This window comes from Macrobrachium nipponense, chromosome 13 (assembly GCF_015104395.2).
Source record: "Macrobrachium nipponense isolate FS-2020 chromosome 13, ASM1510439v2, whole genome shotgun sequence".
In the NCBI taxonomy this organism is placed as follows: Eukaryota; Metazoa; Arthropoda; class Malacostraca; order Decapoda; family Palaemonidae; genus Macrobrachium; species Macrobrachium nipponense.
In genome coordinates, this window is record NC_087206.1 from 85367928 (window position 1) to 85391542 (window position 23615).

At 40.2% G+C, this 23615-nt stretch overlaps 1 protein-coding gene across 2 annotated transcripts in view; it reads right to left on the reverse strand.

Moving 5' to 3' along the window:
• The window catches only part of LOC135225163 (uncharacterized), a 248667-nt gene that overhangs the window by 63885 nt on the left and 161167 nt on the right, over window positions 1-23615 (reverse strand). The gene's annotated exons all lie outside the window — the stretch shown is intronic.

The following is a 23615-nucleotide window of genomic DNA, read 5'->3' on the forward strand; positions in this document are numbered from 1 at the left end:
CTATGGCTAAGAGTTCTTGTGGGTCTGCCGATGGGATATGAACCGCTTACTCGGCAGAGCCTGAAAGGACTTTGTCAATGGGTACTGGACCACTTCTATGACAATACACCTTATGAAGGAGCGCAACACCGATCCCGATCACCTGATCCTAACATGAGGGTTCGCGCTCAAATTGGAAAGAGTTATCCACACACTCCTTTCAAAAACCCCAATAATTTCACTAAGTTAAAAAACTTTAACTCAAAGTTAAGGATCAGTGTCGGCTCCTTATCCCAGTAACGTATCCGCAGAAACGTATAAACCAAAAGAGAAGGATCTCTCGTAGGTTAACTTGACATCTTTTGTGTAATGAGAAGTCAACACAGAGTTGCCTCTACCGTACAACACAGCTAATATGTCTTATATGACATATTGTTATGTAAAGAACAAGAATTTGCAAAAGCGCGCACTTCCTGCGCTTTTAATTCTCAGCTGTTTGAAGGAATCAAGTCACTTATGAAGTGCTTAGAGATCTTCCATGTTTCAAAGAAGACCAGGGCTTTCTTGAAATGGATATCTCCCGACTGAAGCCTGAAGCCTGGCAGGAACCTCGCGCCTGGCTGGTGCTTCGCTCTTGGTTAGCGCCTAGCGCTTGTCTGGTACCTTTCGCTTGACTGGCGCCTCGCATCTGGTTGACGCCTCGCGTCTTAGCTGGAGATTCGCGCCTAGAGCCTGGCTTGCGCCTGGCTGGCTGCTCGCGCCTGGCTGGCGCCTCGCGCCAGGTTGGCGCTTTGTGTCTGCCTGGCACCTCGCGCCTTGCGCCTGCCTGGAGCTTCGCGCCTGGCTGGCGTCTCGCGCCCGGTTGGAGTGGCGCCTTGCGCCTGCCTGGAGCTTCGCGGCTGGCTGGTACCTCGCGCCTGCCTGGCGCCTCGCGCCTGGTTGGCTCCTCCCCAATTGCCGGAGCTTCGAGCTTGGTAGAGTCTCGAGGATGTCTGGCAATGTCCACATCGGACACTCTTATCTGTCCTATATGTTCGCATCTAGCGCATCTGAGTCAGGTTGTAGGCCCGGTCTTTCTCTCATCAGACAATGACAGTGTTCTTGGGGCTGTCTGCAGGTTTCTTCTTCCTTACTGACTGTGTCAGAAGGTCTTGAGTCGCCTTCTCAGTTAATGAACGAGAAATGTCCTTCACTAACTGAGAAGGGAACAAAAAGTCAGACAAAGGTGAGTACAGAAGCGCTGCCCTCTGAGCGTGGGAGACCGCTTTGGTTAACAAGGCACTATATACTGTCCTCTTTTTAAGAAGACCTGCTCCAAACAAAGAGGAGATCTCAACCGAGCCATCCTGAACCGCTTTGTCTATACAAGACAAAATACACAGAAGGACTTCTGGTTCGAGTCCTTCAGAATCATGGGCTTTCTTGGACATCACCCCAAGGGACCAATCTAAGAAGTTGAAAACTTCCAATACATGAAAGAGTCCCTTGAGGAGATGGTCCAGTTCTGAAATGCCCCAAGTTATACGGGCAGAGTTCAAACCTTGTCTACGTGAAGCGTCAACTAAGGTCGAAAAGTCGCTTCTGCGTAGAACGGAAGAGAAATCCCATATTCTCTCCCGTCTGATACCAAATGCCTCTTTTACCAGCTAGTCTCGCTGGAGGCATGCAGAAGACCGTTCTAACTAACTCCTTCTTCGACTTCATCCAAGAGTCTAAAGACTGAAGAGCCCTCTTCATCGAAATGGCGGGCTTCATTCTAAGAAAAAGACGAAGATTTCTTCGTCTTTGCACTCGAGAAAAGAGAGCGCGGAGAAGGAGGAGCGGCAGGAGTCAAGTCGTCTCCATACTCCTCTAGAAGCAAGGCTGTCAAAACTTTATAGTTCGACAGTCCTTCTCTTCCTTGATACTACTCCTCCTCGAGTTTACTCTTAACTTGGGGTCTAGATGAGTCTCCGCTGCTAATTCAGTACGTCTTTCCTCTGGAGGAGACAAACTCCTAATAGGAGAGGGGCTAAGGGAATGATCTTCCTTCCTCTTCCCCGCTTTAATAGTCCTGGAAGGCGCCAACAGCTCAGGCTTCTCTCCAAAAATGGATGACGCTTCCCGCTTGGATGACGCTTCTAGTCCGCCAAGCATCCCGGCTGACGCCTCCCGCTTGTGTGGCTGCTGACGTCTGGATGACGCCTCGCGCCTGGAAGACGCTTCGCTCTCAAAAGGCGTCCTAACTGGCGCCAAAATTTTGGTTGGAGCCTCGCGTCTAAAAGCAGCTTTAAATGACGCTTCATGTCTTGACGACGTCTCACGTCTCTCTGGCGTTATGTGTCTTCCGTATGATTCTCCCGATCTCGCTCTCGAAACCGAAGCCTCTGCGATATGTTTGGAAGCTTCACGTCTGCATGACGCCTCTCGCTTCGCAATAAAGCAGCATACCTACGAAGAAATAAATTACGATATGACAACAGAAAAGCAAATCCCGAAGAGGCTCTACCCAGATCTATACAATGACGGGAAAGAGGAAAAAATAGACAAGAAAGACAAAATCTTGCAACCTTTTGAAAAGAGGGAATTGCAGATTTGGAGAAAGATGTTACTACAACATCCTAAGATAGTCAAACTATGAAATATATGGTAAATGTGCATACTTAGATGGATATGGGGATGATTGCAGAGATCTGCATCCAAAAATATGTAAAAAACCTCCTAAAGAAGGAAAAGGATGTAAGTTCGACAAAAAAATGCAATATATGCACCCTGTAGCCATGAATCATAATCAAATAAATAACCAACCAAGTAATAAATCCAAAATAAGAAAGAAAGAAACAAATAAAGAGAGAAATCAAGAATATCAGGTAAAAGAGAAAAGCAAACCACCAATGAGATAGCAGAGGTGTCAGCAAAGAATTTCAAAGCATCAGCTCCGAAATTCTACTCAAGAGATAATAACTGTATTTATTATGCAAGAGGATATTGCAGAAACGGAGAAAATTGCAGATTCATACACAAAATGAATAATTATGATGAAGGAAGATCAAATATTATGGAAAAGTTGGATTTTTTAATGTCAGAATTTCTGGAAATGAAAAAAAAAGAACAACATACCAGAACAGGAAGAGACATGGGAAAATCCTTATTACTATCAGATTAAATGAAGGAGAAAACACGCAAACCATCATAGTGATGAATGCGCAGGGTTTTAGTTACGAGTAACTCAAAAGAAAAATAGAGTACTTAGAAAGAACTAACCCAAAATGAAAAGAAAATAGATATAATGAATATAAGTGAAACCTGGTATTCCCAAGAGACTGGGAATGATGATCAAATAAAACAAAACTTTATAGCAGATAGGGTTCCAAACTTAAATAGAATCAGATAGAAAAAATAGGAACAAGGGGGAACCGCAATATATGGGAAGACAAAAAACAAGGAAAAATATATGAGAAAATCATAGTAACTCAGAATGTGAACTAATACGCGTAGAATTTGAATCTGAAAATTGATGAACATAGTAATATATAGACCTCCTAATACTAAAGAGTTTGACTTAATAATTGAAAAATTGGATGATATATGTAGAAATCACAAGGACTGGACTATTCTCCTATCTGGTGACTTCAACTTTCCTTTTCGTAGAATGTGGAAAGAACGAATAGAGATTTTGTTGGTTGTACTTAACACCTATAAAAAAGAGAGTAATAGTAGTGCAGAAGATAAGAGGCAATTTGAAAAGCTATTTAGATATGCTACTAGAATACAACATTCAACAAATAAATCACCTGCCAACAAGAAAGGAAAATACTTTAGACCTAGTATTTGTGAACGAGATGAATTATGTTAAAGAAATAATAGTTTATAATGCGAGTATTTCAGACCATAATGTCATAGAATTAACAGTTCATTCCAAAGCAAGTGAAAATAGAGATAAGCAAGAAATGAAAAAGTGGAAGGATATGGAAAATCAACTTCTACAGTAAAATATAAAATGGTCAGAAATTAATGAAGAATTAAACAAAGATTGGGATAACATTTTCGTAAGTGATGACATAAGGGTAAATACGGAGATATTATATAAAATATTGGAGTAATGTGGAAAAATATATACCGAAGAAGAAAAGTAAAACATCATTCATGCATACCAAGAGACAGAAGAATCTTGTTCCAGAAAATCAGAAAGTGGAAAAAAGGTCTTGCAAAAGAAAAAAAATGCATGGAAAGTTATAGAACTAAAAGTAAGATAGAAATGCAGAAAAAAAGATTATACAATCAAAAGAAAATGAAAAACGGGACTTGGAAGAAAAAACCCTATTAAATATCAAGCAAAACCCCAAACTATTATACTCATATGCGAAGAAGATGAATAAAAGAAGAATAGAAATAGGCCCTCTGAGAATTGAAGGGAGATTAACGATGAAAAAGGAAATTTGCAACATACTGGCAGAACGATATAAGAGAGAATTCACCCCTAGAATAGATATTGAAGATAATGATATAGAAGTAAGGGATGAAAAATAGTGAATATTTAGCTGACATAGATATTAATGAAGCTGATATTGTGCAGGCTATTAATGAAATTAAAAATGGAGCTGCTGCAGGGCCTGATGGAATTCCTGCTATTTTTTGTTAAAGAAAGTAGTTCATTCTATCGCAAAGCCACTTGCAATATATTAAGACAAAGTGTAGATACAGGCAAGATATATGATGAGCACAAATTAGCGTATATTACCCCTACTTTCAAAAGTGGATCAAGACTAGAGGCAAGTAATTATAGGCCTGTGAGTCTAACATCACATATAATGAAAGTGTATGAAAGGGTAATGAAGAAAAATATTATGAAACATTTTAATAAAAAATAATTTGTTTAATAAAGGACAACATGGTTTCGTACCCGAAAAAGTACACAAACCCAACTGTTATCCACGTGAAAACATATTCAAAAATATGAAAAGAGGAAATGAAACAGATGTGGTTTATTTAGACTTTGCAAAAGCTTTTGATAAAGTAGACCATAATATATTAGCGAAGAAAATTAGAAAAACACAATATCGTGATAAGTAGGAAGATGGTTAAAAGAATTTTTACACAACAGAAAACAGATAGTTATTGCAAACGACGAGAAATCGGATGAAGCCAAGGTAATATCCGGTGTTGCCGCAAGGTACGTGTTAGCTGCAATACTGTTTGTTATTATGATTGAAGACATAGACAATAATGTTAAGGATTCGGTAGTGAGTAGTTTCGCAGATGACACAAGAATAAGTAGAGAAATTACTTGTGATGAAGATAGGACGCTATACAAAGAAAGGACCCCTTAACAAAGTATATGATTGGGCAGAGGTAAATAGGATGGTATTTAACTCTGATAAATTTGAATCATAATTATGGAGACAGAGAAAGAAAGCTATATGCATATAAGGGACCTAATAATGAGACCATCACAAATAAGGAAGCAGTTAAGACCTTGGTGTGATGATGAATAGGAACATGTTATGCAATGAATCAAATAGCAACTCTGTTGGCAAAATGTAAAGCAAAATGGGAATGTTGTTACGGCACTTCAAAACAAGAAAAGCTGAACACATGATTATGCTTTATAAAACATATGTTCGTAGTCCACTTGAATATTGCAATATGATATGGTACCCCACACTATCAAAAGGATATTGCACAAATAGAGAGTGTACAAAGGTCCTTTACAGCTAGAATAGAAGAAGTTAAGGACCTAGACTACTGGGAAAGACTACAATTCTTAAAATTATATAGTCTGGAAAGGAGAAGAGAACGCTACATGATAATTCAGGCATGGAAACAGATAGAAGGAATAGCAGAAAATATCATGGAACTAAAAATATCAGAAAGAGCAAGCAGAGGTAGATTAATAGTGCCCAAAAATATACCAGGAAAAATAAGGAAAGCACACAGGACATTAATCCACTACGCACCCAGCATCGATAATGCGCGTCTATTCAATGCGTTGCCAGCTCATCTGAGGAATATATCAGGAGTGAGCGTAGATGTGTTTAAGAATAAGCTCGACAAATATCTAAACTGCATCCCAGACCATCCAAGATTGGAAGATGCAAAATATACCGGAAGATGTACTAGCAACTCTCTGGTAGACATTAGAGGTGCCTCACACTGAGGGACCTGGGGCAACCCGAACAAGATGTAAGGTCTGTAAGGTAAGGTAAGGTAAGGGGAGAGGACGAGACTTCTTGATTGGAAGCGCAACGTCCTTCCTACGAGGCGCTAACATTCCCACCAAAGAGGCCAGTTGCTCTTGTACTGCCAAGATAATCTTCCTTGAAGATTTTCCCACGTCATCTTCAATCGGGGGAGAAGTAGGAAAAGGAAGCAGTCTATAGGAAGCCTGTTCGTCTTCTACCTTACTGAGAGATCTATGAAGAAGACTTTCCGCAGGTTCTCACAACTCTTTCCAATAAATGTTAAACATGTTAACAGTTATTATCGTCGATCGAGAAGGATCTCTTTGTTAACGCGAATAGGAGCGAAAAAAGAGATTCTCGATGCTCTTTGCGATATGAGAGTCGTGGAATTGGCCTAAGTGATTAAATGGGTAACGATATCAGGAACGAATCTTGCCGTTACCGAGCTTGGTGTCCGAGAGGCTACTGGACTCTTAGGTTAATAACTCGCTAAAACGAGAAAATCTTGGATGGTGCTCTTGGCTCACTGCGCCAGGCTGGCGCTTCTGGCGCAAATTTGCGCCAGGCTGGCGCTTCTGGCGCAAATTTTTGCGCCAGGCTGGCGCTTCTGGAGTATTGCGCCAGATTGGCACTTCTGGGCGCATTGCGCCAGACTGGCGCTTTCTTCTACTTCTTTTTATGTTATGTGCCAGAACACCTGTGCCTTTATGGTACCCGACATCCTTTCACATGTTAATTCCGTTCTTAGTAGGAAAAAGCTTTATATACGTAGTATAGTCCATTCAGGGAAACAAGTTCTGCCCCAAAGAGAATGTTTCCCATCCGACTCATCCATCTTCTTCTGAGCAGGTACTCTAATAAGCTATGCTTTCGTAAGCTTGAGAGCATTACATAATATAATGTTCTGCTGCGATAGAATCCTTTAATAATGTTACCTACGGTAAACAGCATTGAAAGGTTGTACTATCTCTCTTATTGAAAGCTTCTTAGCAAAAGGCATACAATATTTATGTTAGCTTAACTATCCATTCAATCCGAGGTTAAGACCGCGATTGTAGGGGAGAGAAACGGATAGTTATTCCATCCCGCAGGAGAGAGAGATACAAAACAACCAACTCTCATGACTGACACCTACATGGTACTGACAGTAACTGGCGTAGGCGTACTGCGTTGGTCTCAGGCTCTCAGCGAAAGCAGTCCCCGCTTACTCTTCCAGAGTTGCCAGCTACTCCATTAAATAAAGGAATTTTATAAAATTATTATCGAACTTCAGGAAGTTCTTATTAAAGCATATTTAAGCGAAAACAAGACTTCGATAAATCTAGAAGCTAAGTAGGTGTTGTCTTAACAATCCCTTTAAGCGTAGTCCTTCCTAGGAAAGTCGTAGAAGGATACTGGTAATTGAGTTGCACAGAAAAGAAGTAACTACGGTATGTGTTTATGATTTGACCGTATCGTATTCTCATACAGCAGAAACTCTACTACCTTCTACTATCTTCGTTCTTTTCGTTAATAGAACGATAGAAAGAGTATATATCCTTAAGGAACGAAGTTAATCCAGGAACTCTTTAAATCTTCGTGATTTCCTCATAAATCGCGGAAGAGACCGAATTCCTGTTCATCACTAGGGTTTACGGAAGGAAGTAGATATTTCCTATCCGCCATCATACCCAAACATCGATGAGATTCTTATTAAGAAAAACTCCCAAAGCTCTTGCCTCCTCAAAACGAGGGAAGAGCATGGATGAAGGAGAGAGTCCGCATTGAGAGGAACTGCCTAACACCAGGAGTCTTCTGAATAATGAAAAGGGGCTTCTCTTAGTATCCGAATCCTTCTGACAAAGCAAACGGCCGCTTGTGCACAATCTTGCACATTTGCCAGGGGAAAGTTGCTCAAGTTAAAAAAAAAAAAAAAACTCAAAGAGGAGTCTCGCGACTGACCTCTCTCTCAAATGAAGATTTTGGAATCTTCTGACGCCTGGCGTCTGGATCCTTGCGCCTAGCGCCTGGCGTCTGGATAGTTCCGCGCGCCTGGAATGTTCGCACGCTAGAAAGAGACTCGCTCCTGGAACGTTCCGCTTGCGTGGAAGGTCCCGTGCGCCCTAATAGATCCGAGCGCCTCTAGTCTTGTTATACGAGCCTCTTGCCAGTAAACGTTCAATGGAAGCATCATCCTGATTGCCACTCTACTATAAGGCTCCTTAGTTCAGCCGTCTGTTTTCTCTTTGAAGGCGCCTTGCGCCAAGAAAAAAGTTCTGGAACGCGGCTCGCGTTTATCTGTATGAACGAGGCTCGCGCTAGTCTGTTGGAACGCGGCTCGCGCTAGTCTGTTGGAACGCGGCTCGCTGCTGGCTGTTGGAACGTGGCTCGCGCTAGCTTGCTGGCTGGCTCTCAGCCTCTCGCTCATAGTGTTGCCATTTTAGCGGTTTTCCCGCTAGATCTGGATCTTTTTGCTTCATCTCGCGGGAAGAAGTGGGTTTAGCGGCTAGCGGGAAAGTTAGCCGTGTTTTGAAAATGAGGTTTAGCGGTTTTCTGGATTTTTTTTTCCTTTTTAATAGGTTTTATTTCATAAATCATTTTATTCCAATCTGATTCACTAAAAAATAATTTTTTTTAGAATTTTCGATACTTGAAACTTGCAGTGCAAGTACTAACAGTTGCCACAAAGTTACCAACTATATCATTTCGTAAAGTGCTGCATGAAATTGGTTTACAAAACAAAAATGAAGAAAACAATTTAGAGGGACAGTACCAAATTAAAGGATTATATACTTTGACCATTCAATCTGGGTTAGCGAGGAATTAAACTACCCTTTCTCTTTTATCTTAGTCTGCCATCGATTAAAAAGGTCAAGCCAGGTGTGGATTAAAATGGTCAGAAGGATCTGTCGCAAATGGGCTCGGAGTCCGCTCGTAAATTGGTTTGACTTTAGGACGTCCGCATTTGACTTTCGAGGAGGAAATTCCCTTGTGGTGCTACAACCAAAGTCATTAATCCTATAAACGGTGACCTGCCGGGCATGGCGACATTTGTGCCACATCTATGATATTTCACCACTTTAATGAGACGTGTGTGTGGAATTAGGAAGAATTGGCATCGCTTCTAATGGAGGTCGTTCTTTCTACCCAAGTCCAGAGCATATGAATTTAAGGGATGCACTCAGATTTGGTCTTTATAATCCTTCATTAAGACTTAGTTTTGCCTGTGGTGACAACTCCTGTGTTTTTCCTGATTGGAAGGAGGAGACAGTAATCTGCCCCTAGAGCAAATCACGTGTTTGCTACTGAGACAGAAATTGAAAAACAAGATAATATTGAACCATGATTTCCATCGCTGCCAAACATTAGTTCATTTCATTTCAGTTGTAGACTTCATAGAGTGGTGATCGGACTCGCGCAAGTCAGTCGTTGCACCTTTGTTAATTGAGATAGACGATCGCATATTGAATCTAGATTCAAATGCCCAAGACGCCAGTATACACAGAAATTCGAAGGGAGTGGCTTCAAGATGAAGAATTAAAACATTGGTTAACTGAAAAAAAGAAGGGAAGTGTGAAAGTGTACCTAGTTGTAAATTTTGTCAGTGTGTTCTTGCGCCTAAGTTTATGTGATTTTAAAGCTCACGGGAAAACAAAAAACACACGGGCAAATGCTGATTCATCCAACGCAAGACAGCTTACAATACCATTTCAGCCTTTGACAAATCAAGTGAAACTCAGATTGCAGAAGGGCGTATAGCATTGTTTATTGCAGAACATACCTCAGTATGAACTTGCGATCACTTGAATGATTTTATGCAAGGCATGCTTCAGTGATAGCAAAATAGCATCGATGACAAAGATCAAGAGATCCAAGTGTAGTGCTATACTAAAGAATGTTTTTTGTATCCTCATTTCAAGAGTGACTTGAAGAATTCGGTTAGTTGATAGTCCTTTTAGTTTTTTACTGATAGATGAATCAACAGATATCAGCGTTAACAAATATCTTGGAATAGCAATAATTTTCTATGACGAAACGAGAGGCCAGATAGTGTCTACTTTTCTAAGTTTAACAAAATTAGAAGAATGCAATGCAAGTGGAATTGTGGCTGCCTTGAAAGAGACTTTGTATGATTTTGGACTGAATATCAAAAACTTGAAAGGCCTTGGAACAGACAATGCCAGTGTTATGGTAGGTGTGAATAATGGCGGTCTATGAGTGAGGTAGAGGTCCCACATCTTTTGATTCGTTGTGTATGTCACTCTCTACAACTGGCCGTCCTCTGCTGCTGCAGCTGAGGTTCTTCCAAGAAATTTGGATTATATTATTAGTGAAACCTATAACTGGTTTTCTCGATCACCATTACGTCAGACAGCATACCAGAAGATTTATAATCTAATTAATGAAAATCATGATCCATTAAAAATTGTACAATCATGCCAAACCAGATGGCTTTCTATTGCAACAGCTGTAGAGAGAATCCATGATCAGTGGTTAGAGCTTAAAACCCACTTTGACATTGTACGTAATAAGGAAAGATGTTTTATGGCGCAGATGCTTTATGAAATGTACAATGATGGTCAGAATCTTGCTTTCCTTAAGTTTCTATTACCAGTATTGAAAGACATCCAGAGAGTTAACAAATCGTTTGAATCAAACGAATCTGATCCGACAAAACTTCATGATGATCTTGTGATGGTTTTAAAATCTTTAATGAACAAAGTTGTGATACCTACTGCAAAAGTTGACCCTCTGGAAGGTAACATTAGCGAGTTTCTAGACCCCAAGCCATACCTTGGTTATCAGTTTGAGAAAGAAATTCAAAGTCTGCAACAAAAAGGATTCTCTGACGTTTTAGAAAAAAATATGAGAGCACGATGCATTAAGTTCATTACCATACTTATAAAAGAGATTCGTCAGCGGTTACCAGATAATGTTAGATTCTTCAGCACATGTCGTTGCTATCTGTTAAAAATTCTCTTAGTGTTGTCAAAGATTCTCTCATTCCATTGATGGAGCTATTAAAAGTTTCCCTGCAGAAATTACGATTATTGATAACCAGTGGAAGGACCTAACTTTTATTAAATGGAAAGAAGTTGGTCAAAACTGTTAAGTTTTGGAATGAAGTTTTTCAGTATAGAGATTCATCTAATAGTAAAATCCATTTAAGGAATTGGGAAGATTTGCAATATCCGTCTTGGTGCTACCCCATTCAAACGCAGAGTGAGAGAATTTTTAGCCAGATGAATCTTGTGAAAAATAAGATAAGAAATAGAATGCAGACAAAAATGATGAATGCTATTCTTGGGATCCGTTCAGGGCTAAAAAGACATGGGAAAACCTGCTTTTAATTATGATGTGCCGCCAATTTTTGAATATGATTGGAACTAAAGAGACATACATCAGAACATCAAAACGCAGCAGCAGCAGCAGTTCCACGGGACGGAAGGGGAGGAGGAGAGCCAGAAATCATTCGATGCCATGAAGATCTGCTGTTTTTTTTGACATATTGACAAAGGTAAACATTGGATTTGTCTGTCTGTGCATTTAGTGTTGAATTCCACATAACCAATCTAAAACTTATTTTCATCCTTTTTAACATACAATGTTATAATAATCATGTGCATATATATATATATATATATATATATATATATATATATATATATATATGATATATATAGAGAGAGAGAGAGAGAGAGAGAGAGAGAGAGAGAGGAGAGAGAGAGAGAGAGAGAGAGATGTAGATGTATTAGACGATATAATTTTACACAAGATACTTATAGTTTAGCGTTGACCCTTTTTGTAGCTGTAAAGTATATCCTGTAAAAATCGCGGTTTCAAGTCCAAATCTAGCGGGTTTTTTTATGGGCTCTGGCCAGCGGGTAACTGAAAGTTTTGATGGCAACACTGCTCGCTCAGTGAGTCAGTGTTCTCTTATTCAGAGAACGAGCCAGATCGTCGAACTCCAAACATGTACATTCTACGTCTTTTTCGGATGTAAGATGAAGAAACAGAAGAACAGAGACGCACTTTTTGGAAAGATGCCTTTGCATAATGGCTATCCCTGGCTTTAGTCTGGTTACGTTTACAGATCCTGCCGAGGAACGCCCGATCGGTGGTGGGGATTCTCCATAACCTCCGTAAGGCTTTCGACTTTCCTTCTCCTCTGGGCTTGTGAGTTTGGAAGAGGTCTAGGCCTGAGAGCGACAGAGCCGATCGAACGCACCCTCTACTAATTAGGACGCCTTTCCAATGGCGAACTTGGCAGTCTGGGACGTTCTACAGATCCTGCCGAGGGGACGCCTGATCGGTGGGGATTCTCCATAACCTCCGTAGGCTTTCGACTTTCCTTCTCCTCTGGGTATGTGAGCTTGGAAGAGGTCTAGGCCTGGGAGCGAAACAGAGCCGATCAGAACGCACCCTCCACTGCACTAACACTAAAATCACTTCTTACCTTTCAATAGCTCGTATTTTGAGCTACATTCCTTTGTCTTCAAATTGCAATATGAATTTGAAGATTCTGTGAAGTAAGAAGGAGATGAGGATACCACACTACTAGTAATGTTAATGCTCTAACTGCTCGTTAGTACGAGCGCTATATAAACTTCTAAAGGAAGCGTAACTATTCTTTCCTTACATCCTCAAGAAGGAAGTTAGCTCAATCAATTCTAACATTTACTACACGTTATTATGAATAAATATTAAAATTTTCCTTCTTGCAAACTATGTGAGTGTCTACCGAAAAGTTCGGTAGTTACACGTAAACAATCCTTCGAAATTTTCGAAGCCAAAGTTATAAAAACAAATTAATATGCGTATGCCGAACCAAAGATCCAGTACTTCCCTGCAAAAGATAGCCCAGAAGATCGATGGCGATGAAATCCAAAAAATCAAGTCAGGAGGAACTGCAAACGTTGTTACATTCCAAGCGACAGAAAAAATATGAATAGAAAACGGAATGGTTCCTAATCCTGCCACCCAGGGCAGGACGTAGATCACCTGACCTACCTGCAGCGTGTGCCGCGAAATTTGAATTTCTGTCGGGGACGACGGAGTCTTAGCTATGTATATATCTGCCAGGTAAGTTGATTGTATGAAAATATATGTTTTCTATTTTATTGATATTTGTTTAGGAACCAAGCAAGGATTCATTTTTAATTTACAGTAATTATCATCTACGTATATCACTGCAATATTATTTGCTCACTTCATGAATATTATTTATCTAGGATGTAATCCTATTATCTTATTCAATTCTATGTATTTATTTGTTTTACATATCAGAGCACAGAAAAAATATGTTTAAAAAACGTTTGCTTCATTTCACATGAAATTTCACAGGAAACAGAACTTTTATGCCATCAAAATCATTATGAGCTTTTCTGGGACGTTTTATCTGTGACTTTATTACCTGGATTCGTTATAGTGAACTGAACTGAACTCCACAAAAATTACTTGACTTCTTGATCCCCATCTTTGTTTATTGCCGGATCTGTGATAAACAGCAATTTGTCTTTTCTAACTTGCTATGGTATAACTTGCTATTAGTAACATCATTTGTTACTGAAGCAGTTTAAGTTGCCACAAGTGAAACAGACATTGTAGAATGAGAGAAGCGTTATGCCATGTGTATATATATATGTATATATATATATATATATATATTATATATATATATTATATATATGATATATATATATATATATATATATATGTGTGTGTGTGTGTGTGTGTGTGTAGTATATATATATATATATATATATATATATATATATATATATATATGATATATATACACACATGGCATAACGCTTCTCTCATTCTACAATGGACTGACGGTGTGTTACAATAGTATTATAGAAAGCATAATTAATTGTGGCGATAAGTCTCTGATGGTATGCATACCTACAGAGACTACTGCGACAGCTACTTATGCTTTGTAAACACACCATATGTCCGTATTGTACCAGTGAACAGGGCACAGAAGGAAGTGCTCGGAGTATGCGGTTGCAACGTTCAAATAGTGTTTCATGGGCCTTTTATCTTCATATAAATATTACATATATGTTTGTTTTCAATCGCAAAAAAATAAAAGTGAGATGATTATATGAACAAAGTTACAGCCACGAAGGAAAACTGAAACACTGGAGATGCTAAGTATTGTCGTCTTATTACTAAGACATGGTCACCATGTCTTGTAAGCCGAAAGTACTTAGCATCTCCAGTGCTTCAGTTTTCTTTCGTAGGTGTAACTTTATTCATATATAAATATATATATATATATATAATATATATATATATATATATATATATATATATACTTACTTTCACATGTATATGTATATATATAGAATAATATATAATATATATATATATATATATATATATATATATATATATACTTACTTTCACATAATATATATATATCTATATACATATTATATATATATATATATATATATATATATATATATATATATATATATATATATATACTTTCACATAAAATGAGACATTGCATCATAGATTGAATCTTCCGTTACCAAGTTAAGTAGTCTGTTCTTTTAATAAATAATTCATTGTTGAAAAACAGAACACTATAGCTTGCTTATTTGGTATGATTTTAAAAGAGCCCCACTACTGACAAGAGTATAACGACGATATAACTTTATTACTGACCGGAGTTCGTTGAGGATATTGAATCGATGGTTATAAAATGTATACTTGTTAGGCAACTATCCATAATAAATCAGCTTTTAAATCACCCTATAACTATGATTGTTCATTTTAAGATGGCTTTTCGTTTTTGCTTAATATTTAATTTTATATTGAAGTATGTTTGAAAACATACGAAAGCTCATGCTATAATTACATCTTTTCATTTGTAGGTCTATAATATACAGCTATGGAGTTGAAATCGCCATAAATTCTGTGACAAAAGCGATGGAGAATGCACTGAGGCTTCTATGCCATGAAGGTGAAAGGCATGGAAGAGGATTATTTTTCATTATTCAGAATTTTTAACAAAAGAGTGAATGTAGAAGTGTGAAAATGTGAAAAAGTCAGATAAGCATGACAAGAAACTAGCATTACAAGAACTGATAAGACAGCACAAGAATAAAGCAGAAATCCACCACGTGGCGGGATCTAACTATGACCTTGGTTGTTGTTTTATAACAAACCAGGCCGACGCTGAATGTCAAGACAGGAGGAGGAGCTAAGACGATGAGGAACTTACCTAGCCATCAGTGCTGCCAGCGTCGGCTATAAAACTAACCATCCATGAAATGCTTGATGGATGCTTCTGTTTATTGCCTTGCCATTCATAAAATAACAATTAATGTTGACTGAAATATTTACCATCACTGTAAGTCATAAATATTCTATCTACTTACGTAAAATTTATTACATTTGATTAATAAGAAAATATATTTTTCGACCTTTGAAATCAGAGGAAGAGAATAAGAAACGCTAAAAATTATTTTTGGTCCTATTTTATCACATCTAAAACGGTGGTAGTTGTGATTTTATTTTTAAGAAGTTTTAATATACGCTAGAATAACGTTCAGCTTTCCAATGGTACCACTTTAGTCATGATAAAAAATACAGGGGTAATATTAGAAAGCATTTTGTGGGAACTTTCAATGCGTCCATCTCTTCAACTGTTCACCGATGGGTAAGGTACCAAGACCGGAACGTAAACAAGAGGTTCCTACCGTCCGGACCGGAGAGGGTTAACCTTACAAGTGTTTGTTTTTACCTTCTTAGTGTTTGTACAGTCCCCAAGCTTGGTGAACCAATTCTCTGGCACTATTTCACGGAGCGACACAGGTTGAGCCCAGAAAAGGGATTTTGACGAAGGAAAAATCTATTTCTGGGCGATGACCTGTGTCGCCCAGTGAAATCCCACCCTGTAGTTATTATTCCTCACCCTGCTTACACCCAAGCTTGGGTGCTATCTTCAGGAATGACATACAGGCGTTGGAGGCGCTCACAGTAGTAGTAGAGGGTACCGAGGGCTATAGTTCGGCTCCTCCGTAGTTGGGGTTGTGTCGAAGGAAGAAGCTAAATGGCAAGGGACCTCTGGTAGTGGTATCCACTCGCTCTTTATCTATACCGACACCTTTATTAAAGGTGAGCGAGCCATTTATCTTGGCATTATATTGTTTCTCTTTTTTCTCTGGGATGAATAGCAATATTTATACCTTAGAAATAGTATCAAAGGAACCATTTCACTGGGCAACACAGGTCATCACCCAGAAATAGATTTTTCCTTCGTCAAAATCCCTTTTTTGAGGTAGGTTGAAAACAAGGGTAATATGAAAATAGTATTCCTTGATAATTTGCTGTAACAAATTTCTTTGATATCCTGGGATGCAAAACAGAATATAAAAGGAAATTCACTCAAGCACTCGTGATGGGAAAACTCAAAAATATAATGAACAATTATCATTTCCCATTACGTATATTGAAGAAAATTTGTATATTGATTTGTTATTTAAAATGTTGATTCAAACTTGGATCAAAGACTAGTCACATCATAGGAAAATAATGGAAGAGCAACAGAAAACTAAATAAAAGGGACTTATTATTAATTCAATAATAATAAAATAATGTAAATAGCATTAATGCATACCAGACCCCCAACAATATTTTCAAAAAATGATATTTTCATGATAAAATAAAGTTTCACATATACTTACCGAACAGTTACATAGCTTATAGCTTCTTACCTACGGCAGTCGAAATTCAAATTGTTGGCGCCAGCGGCGTTGCTATCTTAAGTATAGGTGATACAAGACCCGCCCACATCCGGGAACCCTGGGTACTGCTAGCCTTCTACCGTCAATTTTCGTTTTAGCCGACACGTCATCTGTGGGGGAGGTGGGTGGGCTTTGATTATGTAACTGTTCGGTAAGTATATGTGAAACTTTATTTTATCATGAAAATATCATTTTCACATAAGTGACTTACCGAACAGTTACATAGCTGAATCCAAACTACCCGGAAGGAGGGTAGATGGACTACATAAAAATGACAGTAAGACCACATTAAACAGCAAATGTTGCAGTACTACCTTGTGAGAGAGCAGCTGCAGGAGAATACTGCCTCTGGTTGGCGCTCTCATCACTCGTAGGAGACGTGGGCAGTATAGGCCAGGGTCGTCCCTACTTAGTGGGATTTTGTAACCATGGACAAGACCGTTGGTTGACAAAATATTAAAAAAACAGATAATGCCCTTGCCCTGGGCTTCAGAAACCAGAATAACAACAGACCATCACCTATACCAAAAATAATGACATACTCAAAAGTAATAAATAAGATCTGGAGGTTCTCCAAAGCACTATGAGCCTCCAGTCTGCCCACGACTCAACAACTATAACAAGGCGAGGAGACAGTAGAGGATAGAAGTTCCCTATGTTTCCTTTCCCAATACCATGCCCACTACCGACAATGGACCCAATTTACAACAACTATCATAGGTAGCCTCTACATTCTTCAGGTAAAATGAGTTGAAACACAGATCTCGATCTCCAAAACGTAGATTGAAGAATCGAGGAAAGCAACATATTGTGCTTGAAGCTTAAGGATGTCGCCACTGCACGTATTTCATGTGCTTTCACCTTAAGCACATTTAGAGTCCGATCTTGGACTTGAGAGTGTGACTCCAGTATCAGACTTCTCAAAAACGAACGAAATAGCGTTTCTTGGAGAGGGGTTTTGCAGAATTCTTAACCGAACACCAAAGTCGGTCGGAATTACTCTAACGGATTGTGTCCTTGACAGGTAAACATTTCAGAGCTCTGACAGGACATAGTAAATATTCTTCGTCCATCGGACCCACTATATTAGATAATCCCTTAAGTACAAAGATTTAGGCCATGGGTTAGAGGGAGATTCGTTCTTTGCTAAAAATTCGTTAACAAAAGACAAACCGCATTACGATTTTTGAACCCCACCTCTTTGTGGATGGCTTGTAACTCACTCACTCTTCCTGCTGTAGCCAAAGCGAAGAGAAAAAGTGCCTTCCTCGTTACATCTCTCAAAGACGCTTCACGAAGTGGCTCGAATCGTGAAGACATCAGAAAAGTTAAAACTACGTCCAAGTTCCAGTCCACACTATCCTTCTTGGATACTTTTACTGTATTAAAAGATTTAATTAAATCTCCAATATCCTGGTTAGAGATGTCAAGCCCTCTATGCTTAAACACTGAGGACAGCATAGCTCTGTACCCTTTAATTGTCGATACCGACAAGTTCTTAACTTCTTTAAGGTACAGCAAAAAATCAGCTATTTCTGTCACAGAGGTTTTAGAAGACGAGAAATTATGTCTTCTGCACCACGTCCTAAAGACTCCCCACTTGATTGGTAAAGCTTGGCAGAAGAGCTTCTTCGACAGTTAGCAATAGCCTCTGCCGCTCTACGAGAAAACCCCTTAGCTCTGACGAGTTTCCGGACAGTCTGACCCTGTCAGTGACAGAGCGGACAAATTCTGATGATACCTGTCGAGTGGGGCTGTTTGAGTAGCCGAGGATACTGAGGAAGAAGTCTGGGATGGTCCTATAACCAACTTGAGAAGGTCTGGAAACCACTCTTTCCTGGGCCAGAATGGTGCTACCAACGTCATTGACACATTTTGATGTGAGAGGAACTTGTTCAACACCTCTCTGATCATTCCAAATGGAAAGGCGTAAACGTCTAGACCCGTCCAATCCTGAAGCATTGCGTCGGTCTTCCAAGCAAGAGGATCTGGAACTGGGGAACAAAAGATCGGAAGTCGATTGTTCCTCGACGTGGCAAACAGATCCACTGAAGGTCTTCCCCAAAGTTTCCACAGTTCCTGACAAATTTTGTCTTGCAATGTCCACTCCGTGGGAAGAACTTGGTTTACTCGACTGAGTTCGTCTGCCAGTACATTTAACTTCCCCTGTACAAACCTCGGAACGAGGGAAATATCCCGATCTTGAGACCAGAGAAGGAGATCTTCTACGACTTTGTTGAGGGAGAATGAATGGGTTCCTCCCTGATTCCTGATATAAGATAGAGCGGTGGTGTTGTCGGAGTATACTGCCACTCTCTTTCCCACGACCAAAGGAGCGAATGCTTGCAGACCGAACCAAATCGCCTTCAACTCCTTCATGTTGATGTGATTCAACCTCTCTTTCTCTGCCCATAATCCTGAGATCTTTTTGGTCCCAGGAGAGCTCCCCAACCTCTGTCCGATGCGTCGGAGTATAATTCTACGTCTGGGTTCCTTAATGTCAGGGAGAGACCCTCCTGCAATCTTTCCCTCGACATCCACCATCTCAAGTCGTTCTTGATCTCTTCCGACACTGGGAACGAATACGTGTCTGGTTGAGACTTCCGACACCAACTCGCTTTGAGATAAAACTGAAGAGATCTCATGTGAAGACGACCCAACTTTACAAACGTCTCTACTGATGATAACGTCCCTAGAAGACTCATCCATTCCAAGGCGGAGGAGGACTGACGATTCATTGAATTGGCTCACTTTTTTGAGGCAAGATATTCTTTTCGGGGACAGAAAAACCCGAAAAGTCTGAGAGTCCAGAATCATCCCCAAATAGGGGATCTTCTGGGACGGCACTAATTGAGACTTCTCCAGGTTGATGAGAATTCCCAATTGACTCGCTAATGACAGTGTCTTCCATAAATCCTTCACGCACTGTGTCCTCGACCCGATCTGAGAAGCCAGTCGTCCAGGTAAAATGCTGCATTTATGCCCAACATATGCAGTCCATTTCCCAATGGAGCAAGAACACGAGTAAATACTTGAGGGGCCGTCGAAAGGCCGAAACAAAGGGCTCTGAATTGATACGTCCTCCCTTCGAACACAAATCTCAGGAACTTCTTTGAACTCTGGTTGAATCGGGACATGAAAGTAGGCGTCCTTCATGTCCAGGGCACCCATCCAATCGCCTGGGCGAAGTGCCGACATCACAGAATGATTTGTTTTTTTCCATATTGAACTTTGTCTTCAGCACAAAAAGGTTCAATGCGCTTACATCTAGCACTGGCCTCCAACCTCCCGAGGCTTTGGGAACTACAAAGAGTCTGTTGTAGAATCCCTGAGAACTGTCGAGGACTTCCTCTATTGCTCCCTTCTTGATGAGTGCATTGACCTCTGCTGCTAAAGCCAAAGCTCTCTCTGATCCTGGAGAATATGCTGTTAAGCTGATTGGTGTATCGGAGAGAGGAGGATCTAAAACAAAAGGAATCGAGTATCCCTCTCGAAGAACTTGAACTACCCATTGCTCTGCACCTCTTCGACTCCATTCTTCCCAAAAAAAGATGGAGTCTTGCCCCTACTTGCACGTGAAGGAACGGCTTCTCACTTGTCCGAAGGTTTGGGGGGAGGTTTCTTTGAGGACTTGTACTGTGGACGCAAATTAGTCCTGGGTCGTTTGCCACTTAGGTTTATTCCCTCGAAAGGGATGCTTCTGAAGAGGAGAAGACTTAGCTCCTGTCGTAGTAGGCTCTTTCGGACGTCTGGAAGACTGAAGAAGGAGATCATTAGTAGATTTTCTTTTCTAATCCGAAAGAATTTGCTGAATGGTTTCTTCAGGGAAAAGATGAGATTTACAGAGAGGAGCAAACATGAGAGCCGACTTCTGGTTATTAGTGACTCCTTTAGCACACAAGAAACACCACCTTTCTCTCTTCTTCATCACTCCCATTGTGAAAAGGGCTGCTAATTCTCCTGACCCATCTCTAACAGCCTTATCCGCACAGGACAGAACTCCTACCAGTCTGTGGCAAAATCTTCTTCTAAAGACTGACAGTCTTCAATCTTGCGAGCTAAAGAGGCAATAGTCCAGTCCAAAAAACTAAATACCTCAAATACTTTAAAAATATTCTTCACCAAATGGTCCAGCTCTGAAGAAGAAAAGCAAAATTTTAGCTGACGAAAAAGCTGCTCTTCGGTGTGAGTCCACTAAACCGGAGAAGTCTCCCTGGGAGGAGGCAGACACTCCCAAAGAAGAACTTCTCCAGTTGCGTAGAAGCGATACGCTTTACTCTGAAGCTTAGAAGGTGGGAAAGCAAACGAAGCCTTACCTGTTTCCCTCTTCTTAGAAAAGCCACTCTGTTGACTCCTTAAGGGCCTGCTTCGAGGACTGAGAAAGACCAGTTTAGGTAGACACGAATACGCTGTCTTCCTATCTTTAACGAACATTGAAGGCGGTGAAGACGGAGAGCAGGTTCAAAGTAATCTGGATAAGTGGACAGGAAAAATTTAAGAAGACTCGAATAAGCCGACGAATCCTTGTCATCTTGATCCAAAGCTTCCTCTTCAGACTGCACGGAAGCAGAGTCGAAATCAGGCTTATGTTCTACCCCGGTGGAGGATTTCAACAAACTCATAAGATCCTGGAAATGCTTCTTAAATGGAGCTAAGGTAGAATCGTCTAACACTGTAGCAGTCGATGGTCTTTCAGTCGAAGACGATTCTTTCTAACAGGTGAAGTCTTCGCACCACAAGTCGACAGGCGAACAACCCGTCGGAATTCCTATCGACTCACGGCGAGGGGAGTCGAACAAAGACGAGCGAATACGCTTCTCTGGACATAGTAAAAAAAAAAAAAAATACTGAGGTCGAACGAGGCGACCGAGCCGAAACTGCGACCGAGACTCGCTTGGGAGAGTCGAGCGATCGTGAATTATCACAAAGTCTAGTCCGAGAGCCATTGCTTTTAGCCGAAAAATGCGACTGCGGAGGAGATTCACTAAATATCACATCCGGAGCAAAACTACACGAAGGTTGAGGACTCCAATGCCTCTTAGACTTCTTAACAGGAGTCGGTGACGAATCACCCGCAAGAATCGAATGTCTTTTTAACGGTCGAGACACCAAATCACCTCGCCTTTTGCGCACTGGCGATTGCACTTCCGAATCAGAAGGACAGACGAGAATCACAAACACTAACACCTTTCCACATCTTTTTGGACGACCCCGCGTCGACGGAGTCGACGGAGTCGACGGCTGACCGTGGGCAAACTCCCCCAGACTCCTTCCGACCTCCGGTATGTCTTCTCCGGTTGCGGGGGAGCGGGACAGTGACCTTCGTCTGGGAGTCGAGGGGAACGGACAACCGCCTCCTCAGGCGCAACATTAACACTTTGCACTGCACCCTAGATTTCACTGTACTATCTACGAAAGCTTTAAAAGACATTCCTACTTCATAACTGATTCAGCTAACACTTCGAACTTTTTATCCATCTTAGACTCAAGCAAGGCAATGGTGTTGGGTTCGGAACATGGGCAACTTGAACAGGGGTAATCAAAGGAGGAAGGAAGTAGGAGGACTATTAATTGGAGAAATATTCTCTAATAAAGGAGAGGCAAGAGGAGACTTATTTGTCTCCGAAGGAACAGGAGTAGTTTCTAACCTATTCATTCTTACTACTAGCCCTAAGAGCTGCTCCTTCCTCTTCCTATCTTTCTCCATTTTTCTCAGCATGCGATCTAACCGCCTACCATCCCTGTTCATCCAATTCTTTACATTCATCACATGTCACATCCATACCATTACAATTTTGTCCTCTGCATTTAGTGCACTTAGAGTGCGGATCGTGACATAACTTAGCTAATCTTGTTTTGCAGCCAGCGCTGCAAAACCTTACAGCAGATGAACTAGAATCTGACATAATTAGCAACTGGCAAGAAAAACCAAAACTTGTACATCACCAAACAAAAACCAAAATCCAAAATGGCGACGCAGGAGACTGCAGCGAAAATCTCACAGGTGTTACCCCACCGTGAGCGGCAGAAACGAAAATTGACGGTAGAAGGCTAGCAGTACCCAGGGTTCCCGGATGTGGGCGGGTCTTGTATCACCTATACTTAAGATAGCAACGCCGCTGGCGCCAACAATTTGAATTTCGACTGCCGTAGGTAAGAAGCTATAAGCTATGTAACTGTTCGGTAAGTCACTTATGTGAAAATACATTTTACAGGAAATATAAACAGTTTTACATACAGAAAACAATGAGAAATAAATATATGCAATATATCTAAGATGGAAAGTGGCATCTCATCTTGACAGACATATGGCGGTGGGGGTGGGGGGTCTGTTATGTAACAAAGAGCCTATATCATAGCTTGCTCTTGCATATTTTCTGGATATCTTACAGCTAACAGCAATTCCACATATTTCTTATCCTACATTAACCTTTCCACTTGACAGTAATTTATGAGATTTATTTACAGATGTATCACATCTGAAATGAAGAGTAAAAAAAAAATTTATTCATGAAAATGGTAAGTATATTCAAAAGACAATTATGCTGAGGTCTGGAATGTTGAACTGTTACTTAAAACTATGTACTTCATTACTTAAAATTACTTTCTAAAGTAGTACATATAGGGAAATGTCTGTAATTTCTCAATACAGTATAGTATATAATAATTATAATTTTTGCCAAAAATCCATACTCATTCTAGAGGACACAAAGGGATTAGTGTAAAAATA